This window comes from Oncorhynchus gorbuscha, unplaced genomic scaffold, assembly GCF_021184085.1.
Source record: "Oncorhynchus gorbuscha isolate QuinsamMale2020 ecotype Even-year unplaced genomic scaffold, OgorEven_v1.0 Un_scaffold_2182, whole genome shotgun sequence".
Classification (NCBI taxonomy): Eukaryota; Metazoa; Chordata; class Actinopteri; order Salmoniformes; family Salmonidae; genus Oncorhynchus; species Oncorhynchus gorbuscha.
Genome location: NW_025746756.1, coordinates 42,138 through 63,649, shown reverse-complemented (window position 1 = coordinate 63,649; position 21,512 = coordinate 42,138). Strand labels below are relative to the sequence as shown.

At 45.7% G+C, this 21,512-nt stretch overlaps 1 long non-coding RNA gene across 1 annotated transcript; it reads right to left on the bottom strand.

The window, feature by feature from the left end:
* Nucleotides 1-7,915: 7,915 nt before the first annotated feature.
* On the bottom strand, nucleotides 7,916-19,537 carry LOC124025120. Its single transcript, XR_006837153.1, has 3 exons — nucleotides 19,275-19,537; nucleotides 13,951-14,029; nucleotides 7,916-9,272 (listed from the first exon to the last, which is right to left on the bottom strand). It is a non-coding gene; the product is annotated as an uncharacterized LOC124025120 (long non-coding RNA).
* Between the last annotated feature and the right edge of the window lie 1,975 nt (nucleotides 19,538-21,512).

Below are 21,512 nucleotides of genomic sequence, written 5' to 3'. Positions count from 1 at the left end.
ACTGTGGGGGGGAAGGGGGCGTTACTACGAGGTCCCTGCAGTTCTACGGATAATAATACTTCTCTAACCCTATTGGCTGTGGTGATTCTCTAATCCTATTGGCTGTGGTGATTCTCTAACCCTATTGGCTGTGGTGATTCTCTAACCCTATTGGCTGTGGTGATTCTCTAACCCTATTGGCTGTGGTGATTCTCTAACCCTACTGGCTGTGGTGATTCTCTAACCCTACTGGCTGTGATGATTCTCTAACTCTATTGGCTGTGGTGATTCTCTAACCCTGTTGGTTGTGGTGATTCTAACAGTCATATTATACATATTAACAGTCGAACAGTCATATTATACAGGTGCAATGTAATGATATGCCAAAGGTAACAACACATTGACCAAGCTGCTAGAAACAAGCCGTGGTAACAGCTTCAACAAGGCATAATGGATTTGTATTGGAATAATTTCATGGTCTTGTAATGGAATGTGATTACTTGATGATTATAATGTTATCTTGTAATGGAATGTGATTTCTGGATGATTCTACGGTAGTGCTTCATTCCCATCGTGGGTTATAGGTATTGCGGTTTTTAAAGTTCCTACGGAGCTGTGACATATCCAACGTTTACAGTGAATGGGATCTCCACGAATGAAAGAACAATACCCATAACCCTCAATGGGATTGAATCCCAGCCTGAAGCAGGTTGCAGCATTACACTGATGTCAGTCTGATGTCTTCACATCCTCTGGACGGCTCTGACTTAGAATACGTGGACAACTACAAATACTTAGGTGTCTGGTTAGACTGTAAACTTTCCTTCCAGACCCATATCAAACATCTCCAATCCAAAGTTAAATCTAGAATTGGCTTCCTATTTTGCAACAAAGCATCCTTCACTCATGCTGCCAAACATACCCTTGTAAAACTGACCATCCTACCAATCCTCGACTTTGGCGATGTCATTTACAAAATAGCCTCCAATACCCTACTCAACAAATTGGATGCAGTCTATCACAGTGTCACCAAAGCCCCATATACTACCCACCATTGCGACCTGTACGCTCTCGTTGGCTGGCCCTCGCTTCATACTCGTCGCCAAACCCACTGGCTCCATGTCATCTACAAGACCCTGCTAGGTAAAGTCCCCCCTTATCTCAGCTCGCTGGTCACCATAGCATCTCCCACCTGTAGCACACGCTTTAGCAGGTATATCTCTCTAGTCACCCCCAAAACCAATTCTTTCTTTGGCCGCCTCTCCTTCCAGTTCTCTGCTGCCAATGACTGGAACAAACTACAAAAATCTCTGAAACTGGAAACACTTATCTCCCTCACTAGCTTTAAGCACCAACTGTCAGAGCAGCTCAAAGATTACTGCACCTGTACATAGCCCACCTATAATTTAGCCCAAACAACTACCTCTTTCCCAACTGTATTTAAATAATTTATTTATTTTGCTCCTTTGCACCCCATTATTTTTATTTCTACTTTGCACATTCTTCCATTGCAAAACTACCATTCCAGTGTTTTACTTGCTATATTGTATTTACTTTGCCACCATGGCCTTTTTTGTCTTTACCTCCCTTCTCACCTCATTTGCTCACATCGTATATAGACTTGTTTATACTGTATTGACTGTATGTTTGTTTTACTCCATGTGTACCTCTGTGTCGTTGTATCTGTTGAACTGCTTTGCTTAATCTTGGCCAGGTCGCAATTGTAAATGAGAACTTGTTCTCAACTTGCCTACCTGGTTAAATAAAGGTGAAATAAAAAAATAAAAAATTGTTGTCTGATGGGTTTTGTGTTATATGTATTGCAATCATTAACAGAAACCACATTATCCTGTGTTCAACATCATAAACATCACAAAACAAAGAACATTTTATTTTTACTGTATAACAAAAAAAGTGAACCAGACTTTGATCATAGCCAAAGGATTAGAAACACTCGAAACAAAATAACTGTTACGTCAGTAAAAGCTAAGTGAGCGTGTGGTAAAGCTAGTGGTTAGCCTAGTGGTTAGAGCGTGTGGTAAAGCTAGTGGTTAGCCTAGTGGTTAGAGCGTGTGGTAAAGCTAGTGGTTAGCCTAGTGGTTAGAGCGTGTGGTAAAGCTAGCCTAGTGGTTCAAACTGGTAAAGCTGTGGTTAGCAGTGGTTAGGCGTGTGGTAAAGCTAACATTCAAACTGGTGGTTATCAGAGGCAGGGTAGCCTGTGGTTAGAGCGTGTGGTAAAGCTAGTGGGTAGTCTAGTGGTTATAGCGTGTGGTAAAGCTAACATTCAAACTGGTTGTGTATCAGAGGCAGGGTAGCCTAGTGGTTAGAGCGTGTGGTAAAGCTAACATTCAAACTGGTTGTGTATCAGAGGCAGGGTAGCAGTGGTAGCCTAGTGGTTAGAGCTAACATTCAAACTGTGTGGTAAAAAGCTAACATTCAAACTGGTTGTGTATCAGAGGCAGGGTAGCCTAGTGGTTAGAGCGTGTGGTAAAGCTAACATTCAAACTGGTTGTGTATCAGAGGCAGGGTAGCCTAGTGGTTAGAGCGTGTGGTAAAGCTAGTGGGTAGCCTAGTGGTTAGAGCGTGTGGTAAAGCTAACATTCAAACTGGTCATATCAGAGGCAGGGTAGTCTAGTGGTTAGAGCGTGTGGTAAAGCTAGTGGTTAGCCTAGTGGTTAGAGCGTGTAAAGCTAGTGGGTAGTCTAGTGGTTAGAGCGTGTGGTAAAGCTAACATTCAAACTGGTTGTGTATCAGAGGCAGGGTAGCCTAGTGGTTAGAGCGTGTGGTAAAGCTAGTGGTTAGCCTAGTGGTTAGAGCGTGTGGTAAAGCTAACATTCAAACTGGTCATATCAGAGGCAGGGTTAGTGGTTAGAGCGTGTGACTAGTAACCGGAAGGTTGCTCTTTTGGTTGCAGGTAGAACCCTTTTGGTTCCAGGTTCTTTTGGTTCAGGTAGAACAGAACTCTTTTGGTTCCATGTTTGGTTCCAGAACTCTTTTGGTTGCAGGTAGAACTCTTTTGGTTCCAGGTAGAACCCTTTTGGTTGCAGGCAGAACTCTTTTGGTTCCAGGTAGAACTCTTTTGGTTCCAGGTAGAACTCTTTTGGTTGCAGGTAGAACTCTTTTGGTTCCAGGTAGAACTCTTTTGGTTCCAGGTAGAACTCTTTTGGTTCCATGTAGAACTCTTTTGGTTGCAGGTAGAACTCTTTTGGTTGCAGGTAGAAGTCTTTTGGTTGCAGGTAGAACTCTTTTGGTTCCAGGTAGAAGTCTTTTGGTTCCATGTAGAACTCTTTTGGTTGCTGGCTGTTCTGCCCCTGAACAAGGCAGTTAATCGACTGTTCCTAGGCTGTCATTGAAAATAAGAATTTGTTCTTAACTGACTTGCCTGGTAAAATAAAATGTAAGAAAATTGTTCCCAAGAAAGCTAAGGTAACTGAACTAAATGACTATGGTCCGTAGCACTCACTTCTGTCATCACAAAGTGCTTTGAGAGACTAGTCAAGGATCATATCACCTGTTACTCTAGACCCACTCCAATTTTCTTACAGCCCCAATAGCTCCACAGACGATGCAATCACCAATTCTCTGCCCTATCCCATCTGGATAAGATGGGATAGGGCCTATGTAAGAATGTTGTTCATTGACTACAGCTCAGCATTTTAATTTAAAAAATAAAATATTTAACCAGGTAGGCCAGTTGAGAACAAGTTCTCATTTACAACTGCGACCTGGCGAAGAAAAAGCAAAGTAGTGAGACAAAAACAACACAGAGTTACACATAAACACAATAGAAAAATCTATGTACCGTGTGTGCAAATGTAGAAGAGTAGTGAGGTAAGGCAATAAATAGGCCATAGAGGTGAAATAATTATAATTTAGCATTAACACTGGAGAGATAGATGTGCAGATGATGATGTCCAAATAAAGATACTGGGGTGCAAGAGGAAAATAACAATATGGGGATGAGGTAGTTGGGTGGGCTATTTACAGATGGGCTGTGTACAGGTACAGTGATCTGATCAATATGGGGATGAGGTAGTTGAGTGGGCTATTTACAGATGGGCTGTGTACAGGTACAGTGATCTGATCAATATGGGGATGAGGTAGTTGGGTGGGCTATTTACAGATGGGCTGTGTACAGGTACAGTGATCTGATCAATATGGGGATGAGGTAGTTGGGTGGGCTATTTACAGATGGGCTGTGTACACGTACAGTGCTCTGATCAATATGGGGATGAGGTAGTTGGGTGGGCTATTTACAGATGGGCTGTGTACAGGTACAGTGCTCTGATCAATATGGGGATGAGGTAGTTGGGTGGGCTATTTACAGATGGGCTGTGTACAGGTACAGTGCTCTGATCAATATGGGGATGACGTTAAAGGTAGATGGGCTATTTACAGATGGGCTGTTACACAGGTACAGTGATCTGATCAATATGGGGATGAGGTTGTTGGGTGGGCTGGACTTACAGATGGGCTGTGTACAGGTACAGTGCTCTGATCAATATGGGGATGAGGTAGGTCAGCCCTGGGCTATTTACAGATGGGCTGTGTACAGGTACAGTGATCGGTTTGCAGCTGCTCTGACAGCTGATGCTTAATTAAAGAACCAGATATGAGACTCTACAGTGGTCAGTGACTTTTACAACACCACAAGTACCCTCCAAACTCATCATTAAGCTTGAGACCCTGGGTCTCGACCCCGTCCTGTGCAAATAGGTCCTGGACTTCCTGACAAGGCCGACTCTACAGGTGGTGAAGGTAGGAAACAACGACTCTCCACTCCGCTGATCTTCAACACTGGGGCCCCACAAGGGTTCATTCTCAGCCCTCTCCAACAACTCCCTGTTCACCCACTACTGCGTTTACCAAAAACCACAAGCCTCTACAACTCAATCACCAAGTTTGCAAGACGACTCTACAGTGGTAGGCTTGATTTACCAACAACCACAAGATGGTCTACAGCCCTCGGAGTGTGGTGTCAGGAACATAACCTCTCATTCAATGTCAGCAAAACAAAAGAGATGATTCGGAAACAGGAAACAGCAAAGGGAGCACCCCCCTATCCACATCGACGGGACAGCAGTAGAGAAGGTCGAAGGTTTTAAGTTCCTCTGTGTACATATCACAGACAAACTGAAATGGTCCACCCACACAGACAGTGTGGTGAAGAAGGCGCGACAGCAACCTCTTCAACCTGAGGAGGCTGAAAAAATGTGGCTTGTCACCGAAAACCCTCACTACCTTTTACAGGTGCACAATTGAGAGCATCCTGACGGGCTGTATCACCGCCTGGTAAGGCAACTGCACCGCCCACAACCGCAAGGCTCTCAGAGGGTGGTGCAGTCGGCACAACGCATCACCGGGGGAAAACTACCTGCTCTCCAGGACATCTACAACACCCGATGTCACAGGAAGACCAAAAAGAACATCAAGGACCTCAGCCACCCGAGCCACTGCCTGTTCACCCCGCTTCCATCCAGCCAGCAGGCGAGATCAGTACAGGTGCATCAAAGCTGGGACACATTAATAAACAGCTTCTATCTCAAGGCCATCAGATTTTTAAGAGCCACCAGTAGCACAGAGAGGCGACTGCCTACCTACAGACGAGAAGTTCGTTGTTCTCCTCCTGTTGTATATTTCTATCTGAATGTTTCTATCTCGATGTTCAACACTCTGGCCTCTTTCTGTAGCGAGTCGGTTCTTCTGAGCGGAGAAATGACTACACCTGGTTGGGACACGTTAGACGAGGAGATGAACTGCTAGCAGCCCCGTCAGTATGGCTCTCACTGGAACTGTCCGCCATCTTCCTTCCTGCAACGTCAACAGAGCGGAGTGGTTAATGTTTGTAGTGGTTTGTTGTGATGATGTATGTGTAGACAGTGACCCCCGTCGCCACCTGTGGCTGCTCAACTGAACGGTCCAGAAATAACTACGCTACATCTACACTGAGTAGACAAAACATTAGGAACACCTTCCTGATATTGAGTTGCACTCCCTTTTGCCCTCAGAACAGCCTCAGTTCGTCGGGGGATGGACTCCAGGTGTCAAAAGACTTCCACAGCGATGCTGGCCCATGTTGACTCTTAGGCCCATGTTCACATAGTTCTGTCAAGTTGGCTGGATGTCCTTTGGCTGGTGGACCGTTCATGCATGTTACACGCAGGAAACTGTCTGAGCGTGAAAACCCAGCAGCATTGCAGTTATTGACACAAACCAGTGTGTCTGGCACCTGCTACCATACCTGCTCAAAGGCACTTAAAACGTCACCCTCTGAACGGCACACATACACAATCCATGTCTCTACACACACATACACAATCCATGTCTCTACACACACATACACTACACACACATACACAATCCATGTCTCTACACACACATACACAATCCATGTCTCTACACACACACACACAATCCATGTCTCTACACACACACACACAATCCATGTCTCTACACACACATACACAATCCATGTCTCTACACACACACACACAATCCATGTCTCTACACACACATACACAATCCATGTCTCTACACACACACACACAATCCATGTCTCTACACAAGTACACTACACACACATACACAATCCATGTCTCTACACACGTACACTACACACACATACAAAATCCATCTCTACACATACACAATCCATGTCTCTACACAGGTACACTACACACACATACACAATCCATGTCTCTACACACGTACACTACACACACACACACAATCCATTTCTCTACACACGTACACTACACACACATACACAATTAATGTCTCTACACACGTACACTACACACACATACACAATACATGTCTCTACACACACACAATCCACATACACAATCCATGTCTCTACACACACATACACAATCTGTCTCTATACACATGTACACATGGATGTTGTATTGTATATATGTGATAGTAGAGTAGTGTCCTGAGGGAACACAATGTGTTGTGAAAAGTGTTATGAAATGTAATGTCATTTAATATTTTTTATTGTATATAACTGCCTTAATAATGCTAGACCCCAGGAAGAGTAGCTGCTGCCTTGGCAGGAACTAATGGGGATCCATAATAAACCCCAGGAAGAGTAGCTGCTGCCTTGGCAGGAACTAATGGGGATCCATAATAAACCCCAGGAAGAGTAGCTGCTGCCTTGGCAGGAACTAATGGGGATCCATAATAAACCCCAGGAAGAGTAGCTGCTGCCTTGGCAGGAACTAATGGGGATCCATAATAAACCCCAGGAAGAGTAGCTGCTGCCTTGGCAGGAACTAATGGGGATCCATAATAAACCCCAGGAAGAGTAGCTGCTGCCTTGGCAGGAACTAATGGGGATCCATAATAAACCCCAAAGAGTAGCTAATGGGGATCCATAATAAACCCCAGGAAGAGTAGCTGCTGCCTTGGCAGGAACTAATGGGGATCCATAATAAACCCCAGGAAGAGTAGCTGCTGCCTTGGCAGGAACTAATGGGGATCCATAACAAACCCCAACTAATGGGGATCCATAATAAATACAAATACAAAAATTGACTCAAGGCTTAAAATCCTTCTTTAACCCGTCTCCTCCCTTCATCTACATGTCTCCTCCCCTTCATCTACCCATCTCCTCCCCTTCATCTACATGTCTCCTCCCCTTCATCTACATGTCTCCTCCCCTTCATCTACACTGATTGAAATTGATTTAACAAGTGACATCAATAAGCGATCATTGCTTTCTCCTGGATTCACCTGATCCTTCTGTCATTGAAAGAGCAGGTGTTCCTAATGTTTTGTATTCTCAGTGTAAGTCAACCTCATAACTGAACACTATTCAAACATTATGTATGTGTATGTTATTATATTGTTAAATAATTGTTCAATTGTTAAATAAAATCCCCCAAAGTATTTGGAACATACTGTAGAGATGGATGAAAACAACCTCAGACTGTTTCAGTTTAAACACCATTTATTTCTGCTTAAACAATGGGAACATCCATGCTGGTTGTTACCAGATCAATGCTTTAGGTGGTCTCATATGAAGAGAATCAACGGGAGGAAATATGGCACCCCAAAGAACTAATGCCCCTTTAAACTACAGCAGGCTTAGAACATAACATTACACTGCTAAAATAATGACCAATGATTGGTTTGGAGCCAATACGCATGAGAACTGTTAACCCTTTCCAATGTGTCAGTCTACATTATATATTGGGGTAAACACTCTCTAACTCTTTCCAATGTGTCAGTCTACATTATATATTGGGGTAAACGCTCTCTAACCCTTTTCAATGTGACAGTCTACATTATATATTGGGGTAAAGACTCTCTAACCCTTTTCAATGTGACAGTCTACATGATATAGTGGGAGCTCTCATATCTCCACGTCTTTAATAGTAGAGGCATATTCCATGTTACACAGTGGGCCCTCATAAAGCATTAGAATGAAGTCTCCCTCTCTGTCCTGCTGTCCCCCAGGTGGCTGTGTGTTCATGTCTCTTTAAAACAGTCAGTGCCAGAGCAGAGGAGACAGACACTGATAGAAGTAACACCTTATTTCATAATACAATGTTCGCAAATGAGGAAAAGTAAGTCAAACCAGGTGAATCTCATGCATCAAAATATTAGTACTCTGAGGAAATATGTTCATAGAAGTGATGTTTGAGAGTTGCAGTGGAGTTAAAATCAAGCTACCATTTCGATTTGACAAATATTTCCTGCTGATAATTAGACATGTGCAGTAACACCCAAGCATTTTCATAAAGGTGGAATCAATATAGGCATTTCATTCCAATGCTTTGCGAAGCTGTCCTACCAGTGCAGAAAACAAACGATCAGTGACTAACTTCAGAAGTTTTTACAGTGTCATTTATATACAACCAAACCACCCGTTGTTATTAAAAAACACAACCACATTATACACCCACCCCAGTGGTGTGGCTACAGGACAGAATATATAAGGCTTGTAGAAGGTGACTCCAAGTGTTCCTCTAATCTGTCAATCAAACGTCCTGTTGTACCTCATTGGTCCGAGAGATGCTTGGAGGCGTGGCTACTGTTGTCCTGACGCCATGATGGAGCAGACCACACCCCTGTTCTCCTGTCACCGTGGTAACAACAGGTCATGACTGGAGCCCAGGTTGTGGACAGAAAAGTAAGTTTTTCATGCTCATGCGAAATCAAAAAAGTGGTCTTGCTGTAAAACCATGCGTTAACGTGAAAGCTGCAGACACACATTCTGATTGGCTGTTCTCCTGCTTCAAGTTCCAGTCATCTCCCTTCCAGGAAGTCATGAAACATCAACAAACCTGCAAAACAAAAAACATATGATAGGTGATTTAGATCAACATGAGTTTAATTCTCTCACCACTGTGTATGTTGTGAATAGTTTGTCTCTCTTGATTAACCAACTGCACCAACCAGCTAAACTAACAAGACTGCAAGGCCCTCAGAAAGTTTGAGTTAGCATGTTGTCAGTAGAGTCACATCTCTAGAGGGCTGAGTTAGCATGTTGTCAGTAGAGTCACATCTCTAGGGGGCTGAGTTAGCATGTTGTCAGTAGGGTCACATCTATAGAGGGCTGAGTTAGCATGTTGTCAGTAGGGTCACATCTCTAGAGGGCTGAGTTAGCATGTTGTCAATAGGGTCACATCTCTAGAGGGCTGAGTTAGCATGTTGTCAGTAGAGTCACATCTCTAGAGGGCTGAGTTAGCATGTTGTCAGTAGGGTCACATCTCTAGAGGGCTGAGTTAGCATGTTGTCAATAGGGTCACATCTCTAGAGGGCTGAGTTAGCATGTTGTCAGTAGAGTCACATCTCTAGAGGGCTGAGTTAGCATGTTGTCAGTAGGGTCACATCTCTAGGAGGCTGAGTTAGCATGTTGTCAGTAGGGTCACATCTCTAGGAGGCTGAGTTAGCATGTTGTCAGTAGAGTCACATCTCTAGGAGGCTGAGTTAGCATGTTGTCAATAGGGTCACATCTCTAGAGGGCTGAGTTAGCATGTTGTCAGTAGAGTCACATCTCTAGAGGGCAGAGTTAGCATGTTGTCAGTAGGGTCACATCTCTAGAGGGCTGAGTTAGCATGTTGTCAGTAGGGTCATCTCTAGAGGGCTGAGTTAGCATGTTGTCAGTAGAGTCATCTCTAGAGGGCTGAGTTAGCATGTTGTCAGTAGAGTCACATCTCTAGGGGGCTGAGTTAGCATGTTGTCAGTAGAGTCACATCTCTAGGAGGCTGAGTTAGCATGTTGTCAGTAGGGTCACATCTATAGAGGGCTGAGTTAGCATGTTGTCAATAGGGTCACATCTCTAGAGGGCTGAGTTAGCATGTTATCAGTAGAGTCACATCTCTATAGGGGGCTGAGTTAGCATGTTGTCAGTAGAGTCACATCTCTAGGGGGCTGAGTTAGCATGTTGTCAGTAGAGTCACATCTCTAGGGGGCTGAGTTAGCATGTTGTCAGTAGAGTCACATCTCTAGAGGGCTGAGTTAGCATGTTGTCAGTAGGGTCACATCTCTAGGGGGCTGAGTTAGCATGTTGTCAGTAGGGTCATCTCTAGAGGGCTGAGTTAGCATGTTGTCAGTAGGGTCACATCTCTAGGGGGCTGAGTTAGCATGTTGTCAGTAGGGTCATCTCTAGAGGGCTGAGTTAGCATGTTGTCAGTAGGGTCACATCTCTAGGGGGCTGAGTTAGCATGTTGTCAGTAGGGTCACATCTCTAGGGGGCTGAGTTAGCATGTTGTCAGTAGGGTCATCTCTAGAGGGCTGAGTTAGCATGTGGTCAGTAGGGTCACATCTCTAGAGGGCTGAGTTAGCATGTTGTCAGTAGGGTCATCTCTATAGGGCTGAGTTAGCATGTTGTCAGTAGGGTCACATCTCTAGAGGGCAGAGTTAGCATGTTGTCAGTAGAGTCACATCTCTAGAGGGCAGAGTTAGCATGTTGTCAGTAGAGTCACATCTCTAGAGGGCAGAGTTAGCATGTTGTCAGTAGGGTCACATCTCTAGAGGGCTGAGTTAGCATGTTGTCAGTAGGGTCACATCTATAGAGGGCTGAGTTAGCATGTTGTCAATAGGGTCACATCTCTAGGGGGCTGAGTTAGCATGTTGTCAGTAGAGTCACATCTCTAGAGGGCTGAGTTAGCATGTTGTCAGTAGGGTCATCTCTAGAGGGCTGAGTTAGCATGTTGTCAGTAGGGTCACATCTCTAGAGGGCTGAGTTAGCATGTTGTCAGTAGGGTCATCTCTAGAGGGCTGAGTTAGCATGTTGTCAGTAGGGTCATCTCTAGAGGGCTGAGTTAGCATGTTGTCAGTAGGGTCACATCTCTAGGTGGCTGAGTTAGCATGTTGTCAGTAGGGTTATCTCTAGAGGGCTGAGTTAGCATGTTGTCAGTAGGGTCATCTCTAGAGGGCTGAGTTAGCATGTTGTCAGTAGGGTCACATCTCTAGGGGGCAGAGTTAGCATGTTGTCAGTAGGGTCACATCTCTAGGGGGCTGAGTTAGCATGTTGTCAGTAGGGTCACATCTCTAGAGGGCTGAGTTAGCATGTTGTCAGTAGGGTCACATCTATATAGGGCTGAGTTAGCATGTTGTCAGTAGAGTCACATCTCTAGAGGGCTGAGTTAGCATGTTGTCAGTAGGGTCACATCTCTAGAGGGCTGAGTTAGCATGTTGTCAGTAGGGTCACATCTATAGAGGGCTGAGTTAGCATGTTGTCAGTAGGGTCACATCTCTAGGGGGCTGAGTTAGCATGTTGTCAGTAGGGTCACATCTCTAGGGGGCTGAGTTAGCATGTTGTCAGTAGTGTCATCTCTAGAGGGCTGAGTTAGCATGTTGTCAGTAGGGTCACATCTCTAGGGGGCAGAGTTAGCAGGTTGTCAGTAGGGTCACATCTCTAGAGGGCTGAGTTAGCATGTTGTCAGTAGGGTCACAACTCTAGGGGGCAGAGTTAGCATGTTGTCAGTAGGGTCACATCTCTAGGGGGCAGAGTTAGCATGTTGTCAGTAGAGTCACATCTCTAGGGGGCAGAGTTAGCATGTTGTCAGTAGGGTCACATCTATAGAGGGCTGAGTTAGCATGTTGTCAGGGGTCACATCTCTAGAGGGCTGAGTTAGCATGTTGTCAGTAGGGTCACATCTCTAGGGGGCTGAGTTAGCATGTTGTCAGTAGGGTCACATCTCTAGGGGCAGAGTTAGCATGTTGTCAGTAGAGTCACATCTCTAGGAGGCAGAGTTAGCATGTTGTCAGTAGAGTCACATCTCTAGGGGTCTGAGTTAGCATGTTGTCAGTAGAGTCACATCTCTAGAGGGCTGAGTTAGCATGTTGTCAATAGGGTCACATCTCTAGAGGGCAGAGTTAGCATGTTGTCAGTAGGGTCACATCTCTAGAGGGCTGAGTTAGCATGTTGTCAGTAGGGTCACATCTCTAGGGGGCTGAGTTAGCATGTTGTCAGTAGGGTCACATCTCTAGAGGGCTGAGTTAGCATGTTGTCAGTAGGGTCACATCTCTAGAGGGCTGAGTTAGCATGTTGTCAGTAGAGTCACATCTCTAGGGGGCTGAGTTAGCATGTTGTCAGTAGAGTCACATCTATAGAGGGCTGAGTTAGCATGTTGTCAGTAGGGTCACATCTCTAGAGGGCAGAGTTAGCATGTTGTCAGTAGGGTCACATCTCTAGAGGGCTGAGTTAGCATGTTGTCAGTAGGGTCACATCTCTAGGGGGCTGAGTTAGCATGTTGTCAGTAGGGTCATCTCTAGGGGGCTGAGTTAGCATGTTGTCAGTAGGGTCACATCTCTAGAGGGCTGAGTTAGCATGTTGTCAGTAGGGTCATCTCTAGAGGGCTGAGTTAGCATGTTGTCAGTAGGGTCATCTCTAGAGGGCTGAGTTAGCATGTTGTCAGTAGGGTCACATCTCTAGGGGGCTGAGTTAGCATGTTGTCAGTAGGGTCATCTCTAGAGGGCTGAGTTAGCATGTTGTCAGTAGGGTCACATCTATAGAGGGCTGAGTTAGCATGTTGTCAGTAGGGTCATCTCTAGAGGGCTGAGTTAGCATGTTGTCAGTAGGGTCACATCTCTAGGGGGCAGAGTTAGCATGTTGTCAGTAGGGTCACATCTCTAGGGGGCTGAGTTAGCATGTTGTCAGTAGGGTCATCTCTAGAGGGCTGAGTTAGCATGTTGTCAGTAGGGTCACATCTCTAGGGGGCAGAGTTAGCATGTTGTCAGTAGGGTCACATCTATAGAGGGCTGAGTTAGCATGTTGTCAGTAGAGTCACATCTCTAGGGGGCTGAGTTAGCATGTTGTCAGTAGGGTCACATCTCTAGGGGGCTGAGTTAGCATGTTGTCAGTAGGGTCACATCTATATAGGGCTGAGTTAGCATGTTGTCAGTAGGGTCACATCTATATAGGGCTGAGTTAGCATGTTGTCAGTAGAGTCACATCTCTAGAGGGCTGAGTTAGCATGTTGTCAGTAGAGTCACATCTCTAGAGGGCTGAGTTAGCATGTTGTCAGTAGGGTCACATCTCTAGAGGGCTGAGTTAGCATGTTGTCAGTAGGGTCACATCTCTAGGGGGCTGAGTTAGCATGTTGTCAGTAGGGTTAGGGTTAGGATAATGGATCCAGACAGCCGGTTGCTGGATCCGACAGGATAATGGATCCAAACTGAGCATGTCCTGGAGACAACAGGATAATGGATCCAGACTGAGCCTGTCCTGGATCCGACAGGATAATGGATCCAGGACAGCCAGTTGCTGGATCTGACAGGATAATGGATCCAGACACTCGGTTGCTGGATCGAACAAGATAATGGATCCAGGCTGAGCCTGTCCTGGATCCGACAGGATAATGGATCCAGACAGGATAATGGATCCAGACAGCCGGTTGCTGGATCCGACAGGATAATGGTTCGGAAAGGATAATGGATCCAGACAGGATACCACCCGGTTGATCCCCATTTCCTCCATATTCTATCAGTCCTGAGCTCCATACTTGTACGTACCAGGTTGAGCACACGACTGTTAGTATTGATCCTTTTCCACTTGCTTCTTTTTCACCTTCGACCCTGACCCTTCTCCAGACTGCAACACACAGAGAGAGGGGTTAGACAGGACGATGGAGAATGGGGGCAGGACCGCAGAACACACAGAAACACCAGGCAGACTGGACCCTCTTCTACACTAGTGTCCTAGACATGCAGAAAGAAAGATACACCAGGCAGACTGGACCTCTTCTACACTAGTGTCCTAAACATGCAGAAAGAAAGATACACCAGGCAGACTGGACCTCTTCTACACTAGTGTCCTAGACATGCAGAAAGAAAGATACACCAGGCAGACTGGACCCTTCTACACTAGTGTCCTAGACATGCAGAACACACAGATACACCAGGCAGACTGGACCTCTTCTACACTAGTGTCCTAGACATGCAGAAAGAAAGATACACCAGGCAGACTGGACCTCTTCTACACTAGTGTCCTAGACATGCAGAACACACAGATACACCAGGCAGACTGGACCTCTTCTCCACTAGTGTCCTAGACATGCAGAAAGAAAGATACACCAGGCAGACTGGACCTCTTCTACACTAGTGTCCTAAACATGCAGAAAGAGATACACCAGGCAGACTGGACCTCTTCTACACTAGTGTCCTAGACATGCAGAAAGATACACCAGGCAGATTGGACCTCTTCTCCACTAGTGTCCTAAACATGCAGAAAGAAAACACTAAGGGAGTTGTTAATTCACTACATCCAGCTGATTGGCATCACTCCACCATCAGGTTCATAGTCTGACCAGTAAACACTGACAGTCCATTGACATCACACTGACAGCAGGTCAAATTGAGCTCTCTGATCGCTTCACGTTGAACTGAGCTGTCTGACAACCACACACCACAGCACTCTGAAACATTCCGCACTGCTAGTCTATCGTCAGTGTCTACTGTCTCGTTGGAACTCTCTCCACTACTAGTCTACTGTCTAGTTGGAACTCTCTCCACTACTAGTCTACTGTCTAGTTGGAACTCTCTCCACTACTAATCTACTGTCTAGTTGGAACTCTCTCCACTACTAGTCTACTGTCTAGTTGGAACTCTCTCCACTACTAGTCTACTGTCTAGTTGGAACTCTCTCCACTACTAGTCTACTGTCTAGTTGGAACTCTCTCCACTACTAGTCTAATGTCTAGTTGGAACTCTCTCCACTACTAGTCTACTGTCTAGTTGGAACTCTCTCCACTACTAATCTACTGTCTAGTTGGAACTCTCTCCACTACTAGTCTACTGTCTAGTTGGAACTCTCTCCACTACTAGTCTACTGTCTAGTTGAACTCTCTCCACTACTAGTCTACTGTCTAGTTGGAACTCTCTCCACTACTAGTCTACTGTCTAGTTGGAACTCTCTCCACTACTAGTCTACTGTCTAGTTGAACTCTCTCCACTACTAGTCTACTGTCTAGTTGGAACTCGCTCCACTACTAGTCTACTGTCTAGTTGGAACTCTCTCCACTACTAGTCTACTGTCTAGTTGGAACTCTCTCCACTACTAGTCTACTGTCTAGTTGGAACTCTCTCCACTACTAGTCTACTGTCTAGTTGGAACTTCAAGCTCACTACTAGTCTACTGTCTAGTTGAACTCTCTCCACTACTAGTCTACTGTCTAGTTGGAACTCTCTCCACTACTAGTCTACTGTCTAGTTGGAACTCTCTCCACTACAGTAGAGGGTTAGAAGGCTAAACTGGATAACCTAACTCTATCAAAATAAAAAGATGGCGGAACCGCAAAAGTTCTTCTGTGCAAAGGTGTTTATTTACAAGTGATTCCGGAACAAAAAAACAACAGTACTGCCATCTTTTTATTTTGATAGAGGTTAGGTTATCCAGTCTAGCCTTCTGGCCTACTCTACGTGACATATGGTGGAAGTGGTGGGATGGCGTACCGCAAATCAGTGAATTCCAACAAGAGAGGTAAAGGAATGCGTACAGGATTGCGTTCTCAGCAACAGCATCAACTGTCAGAAAAGGTACCTGAAGTTGAACCGGGGTGGAATACCATGGAATCGTCTGGTGAAGAAGAGGTCAAGTATGAGAAACTAGGAGCCCGACTGCTGGCCAAAGACAACCAGAACTGGGTGAGCTGCTGACTGAAGGAGCAGTTGGGGGACCAGAACCACACCCAACCATGGTAACCCTTTTTCAGCAACTTTTCACCTGCCTTGAGAGGAGGGACGAAGACCTCAAGCAGGAGTTACGTGGCCTACGCCAATCTATCCTCACAGCTCCCCACCAGGCGGAACTCGTCAGTGAGAGCCCAAGATTGGGTCTTCCAACACCAGGACGACAAAGGCTCGATGCAGCAGGGACTTCAACTCCACAGCAGGCAGCCCAAGCAGTAATGAGGCCAGCACCAGGAGACCAGTCCAGCAGTGTTAACGTCCATCTTCCAGCATTCCTGAGGAAGGAGCCAGAGATGCCCTCATACCAGCAGGGGGAGGACATTGAAAACTACCTGCTGAGGTTTGAGCGCATGGCTAAGACGTGCAGTGGCCTGAGGTAGAGGGGCCTGCAGGCTTGTCCCATTGCTCACGGGCAAGGCCTTAGAGGCTTACACAGCAATGGATGAGGGGCTGTCCAATGTCTACAAGGGCTTGAAGGAAGCGCTGTTGGTGAAGTTTGACATCTCACCGGAAACCTACTGTCAACGCTTCAGAGCTGCATCAACGCCATCGGGTGAGTCGCCGACAGAGACGCACCGCCTCAAGGGTCTCTACCGACGATGGGTTCGACCGGGGGAGAAGACACAGGACAAATCGGGAGGTCATCATCCTCGAGCAACTTCTACAAGTTCTACCACACGGCATTCGAACCTGGGTCCGAGAGCACGAGCCCAAGGACGGGCTTATGGCGGCCAAGCTTGCACTGCAGTATCTTAATGCACGTAAAGGGGGCCCACCACAACCTGCAGCACCCGCTCCAAGGAGTCTCAGAGACACAAGGGACATCAAAACGCCAGAGATGGTGGAGGTAACTCTGGGGGTTATGTGTCTGGGAGGGAGGTAAGGATCATGCAGTTCGCTCTGATGGGAGGGGTCTGACCTGTTTTTACTGCCGGCAGCAGGGGCACAAAGCTTCAATGTGTCCGCTACGTAAATCCAAGCTCTCGGTTACTGTTATGTACCCAGAGAGGGGGATGGTGTTCAGAATAGACAGACTCGGGAAGGGTCATGCTTGGTACCTGTAAAAGTGAATGGTAAAAGTCTTACTGCAATGATTGACACCGGCAGTTCCCTGTCATTGATCAGAAAAGGTAATGTACCTGTTAATGACATTGATTATGGTCATCAGACACTGATCCAATGTGTCCATGGTGACCAGTCACAGCAGCCCACAGCTGAGCTCACAGTTGAGATTCAGGGTCAGAAATACCTCCTCAAAGTTGGGGTAATGGAGAAGCTACCTTTTGAGATGATTTTGGGGAGGGATGTGCCAGTACTCTCTGATCTGTTGGGAAGTGTGGGGGTCAGCTATATGAGCAGTCAGTTTGCCAGTCTGATGTTCAGATGGCATGTTCAGTTGTCACTCGTGCCCAGGCCAAAGCTGGTTTACAACCTCTGCCTGACTTGTGTGATAGTCTGTGCGAGGGGGAACCAAAGGGCCCAGAAAGTCACGCCGCCAGCGGCGTCTTGAGAAGTATGTGGGAACCCTGTACCTGTTGCTGATGTGTCTGGGTTAGAGGTGCAATGGGATGTTCCACAAAATTTTGCTACACTGCAGAAGTCTGACGCAACCTTGAAATGTTTGTTTGACAAGGCCTTAGCTGGGACAGTCAATCTTCATGTGGGGGGATTTACACAGTAGACAACCACATACTCTACCTTGGGTCAGAGGCAGATAGCAGGAAGTTGGTGGTGCCATCTACCTGTAGACCACTTGTTCTCAACCTTGCACATACAGTTCCATGGGCAGGCCATCTAGGGCAACATAAGACCTATCTTAGGCTAGGCTCCCGTTTCTTTTGGCCCTCCATGTATACTGATGTACAAAAATACTGCAAATCATGCCCCACGTGCCAGAAAACCAGTGCTGTCCGTAGGTCTGAAAGGAATCCTCTATGTTCACTGCCTGTTATCTCTACCCCATTCAAGAGAATTGCAATGGACATTTTTGGACCCTTGGAGAAGAGTAGTGCAGGTTACAAGTATATATTGGTGATCTGTGACTATGCCACCCGGTTCCCAGAAGCCTTCCCACTCCGTTCCATAACCACTCCAAAAATAATCAGTGCTCTTGTTCAGCTCTTCTCTCGTGTAGGAATCCCAGATGAAATCCTGACGGACCAAGGGACAAACTTCACCTCGCGACTGATGGTTCAACTCCACCGACAGCTGGGCATTAAAGGCTTGAGGACTACTCCCTACCATCCCCAAACGGATGGGCTTGTAGAGAGATTCAATCAAACGCTCAAGAACATGCTGAGGAAGTTTGTGGCTGACACTGGTAGAGACTGGGATAAGTGGTTACCCTTTCTGCTTTTTGCTTACAGGGGAGGTGCCTCAGGCATCGACAGGTTTCTCCATTCGAACTCCTCTATGGATGGCCAGTGCAAGGACCACTGGACCTGCTGAAGAAGTGCTGGGAAGGTTCCCCAGTAGCTACCTCAGGACAGGGATTGTCCAGTATGTCCTCCAGATGCGAGACAGGTTGAACGGTACCGAGAGGAAGCTAGAGCAAACCTTCAGCAAGCCCAGAAGGCCCAGAAGAGAGGCTATGACCAGCACGCTCGCCACAGAAAGTTTGAGCCAGGACAGAAAGTCCTGCTCCTCCTTCCCTCGTCTACCAGCAAGCTCCTTGCGCAATGGCAAGGACCGTACCTAATCGGGAGGAAGATGGGCCCAGTGACCTACGAGGTGCTGCACCCGGACAAGGGTAAGAAAAAGCAAATCTACCATGTGAACCTTCTCAAGGCCTGGGAGGAGAGAGAGGAACTCTCCAAAGGAAAGTCCTTTCTGGTCCTTTCTGGGTCGACACACAAATTAACTTATCTTATAATGGCGCAGGGAGGAGTGAAGAATATGTGTGTGCGTTAAAGAACTAAATGCTGCCTGCGGCCAGTGACGGACTTCTACGTCACATAGTCTACTGTCTAGTTGGAACTCTCTCCACTACTAGTCTACTGTCTAGTTGGAACTCTCTCCACTACTAGTCTACTGTCTAGTTGGAACACTCTCCACTACTAGTCTACTGTCTAGTTGGAACTCTCTCCACTACTAGTCTACTGTTAGTGTCAACACCACACTTCAGTCTACTCTATGATCATGGAGCAAACCTCAGTCTTTCCCCTCTGACCCTTAGAGCTCTCCTGCTCTGCCTTAGGGCCTCCTCGGGAGCGCTTGTTTCTCTTCCTGCCCTTATTTTCCTTCCTGCCTCCTCCTCCTCCTGCTGCTTCTCCTCTTCCTCCTGCTTCTCCTTCTCCTACTGCTCCACCTGCTTTCACCTCCTCTGTAGTAGCAGTAGTAGCAGCAGTAAAAGTAGTTGCCGTAGCAGCAATACGACGTACTACTTTCCTGATGACCTATGGAGTGGAGGGGTATAAAGTCATGTTAGGACAGAGGAATGGGGATGGGGGTTGGAGATGGGGAGGATGGGCATGGGGGGAGATGTTCAGGTGATATCAGAAGAGGACAGGGGTGATGATGTAATAGGGGTGTGGGGTGTGTAGTGAAGGGGGTACAGCAGTTACTTTTTCGGGTGACTATGTTTCCATCCTCGTCTGTGAACTGTTCTTCTGTCACTGACTCCACAGGGATGTTTCTGGCCTGTTCTCCCTGAGAATGATATGGTAGGATTTACCTGTCATCATTAGTTTACCTGAGGTTAGTTTATCTGAGTTTAGTTTGCCTGTCATCATTAGTTTACCTGAGGTTAATTTACCTGTCATCATTAGTTTACCTGAGGTTAGTTTACCTGACGGTAGTTTGCCTGTCATCATTAGTTTACCTGAGGTTAGTTTGCCTGACGTTAGTTTACCTGAGGTTATTTTGCCTGATGTTAGTTTACCTGAGTTTAGTTTACCTGAGGTTAGTTTGCCTGAGGTTAGATTACCTGAGTTTAGTTTATCGGTCATCATTAGTTTACCTGAGGTTAGTTTACCTGAGTTTAGTTTACCTGAGGTTATTTTGCCGGAGGTTAGTTTACCTGAGGTTAGTTTACCTGACGGTAGTTTACCTGTCATCATTAGTTTACCTGAGGTTAGTTTGCCTGACGTTAGTTTACCTGAGTTTGTTTACCTGAGGTTATTTTGCCTGATGTTAGTTTACCTGAGTTTAGTTTGCCTGAGGTTAGTTTACCTGAGTTTAGTTTGCCTGAGGTTAGTTTGCCTGTCATCATTAGTTTACATGAGGTTAGTTTACCTGAGTTTAGTTTACCTGAGTTTAGTTTGCCTGACGTTAGTTTACCTGTCATCATTAGTTTACCTGAGGTTAGTTTACATGAGTTTAGTTTGCCTGACGTTAGTTGACCTGTCATCATTAGTTTACCTGAGGTTAGTTTACCTGACGGTAGTTTGCCTGTCATCATTAGTTTACCTGAGGTTAGTTTACCTGACGGTAGTTTGCCTGTCATCATTAGTTTACCTGAGGTTAATTTACCTGTCATCATTAGTTTACCTGAGGTTAGTTTGCCTGACGTTAGTTTACCTGAGGTTAATTTACCTGTCATCATTAGTTTACCTGAGGTTAGTTTGCCTGACGTTAGTTTACCTGAGGTTAATTTACCTGTCATCATTAGTTTACCTGACGTTAGTTTACCTGTCATCATTAGTTTACCTGAGGTTAGTTTGCCTGACGTTAGTTTACCTGAGGTTATTTTGCCTGATGTTAGTTTACCTGAGTTTAGTTTGCCTGAGGTTAGTTTGCCTGAGGTTAGTTTACCTGAGTTTAGTTTACCGGTTATCATTAGTTTACCTGAGTTAGTTTACCTGAGTTTAGTTTACCTGAGGTTATTTTGCCGGAGGTTAGTTTACCTGAGGTTATTTTGCCGGAGGTTAGTTTACCTGAGGTTGTTTACCTGAGGTTATTTTGCCTGATGTTAGTTTACCTGAGTTTAGTTTACCTGAGGTTAGTTTACCTGCGTTTAGTTTACCTGAGTTTAGTTTGCCTTATGTTAGATTGCCTGTCATCATTAGTTTACATGAGGTTAGTTTACCTGAGTTTAGTTTGCCTGACGTTAGTTTACCTGTCATCATTAGTTTACCTGAGGTTAGTTTACATGAGTTTAGTTTACCTGACGTTAGTTGACCTGTCATCATTAGTTTACCTGAGGTTAGTTTACCTGAGGTTAGTTTGCCTGACGTTAGTTTACCTGTCCTCATTAGTTTACCTGAGGTTAGAGGTTAGTTTACCTGAGGTTAGTTTGCCTGAGTTAGTTTGCCTGTCATCATTAGTTTACCTGAGGTTAGTTTACCTTATGAGGTTAGTTTGCCTGTCATCATTAGTTTACCTGAGGTTAGTTTACCTGAGGTTAGTTTACCTGAGGTTAGTCAATACGTAACTGAACGAAGCTACAA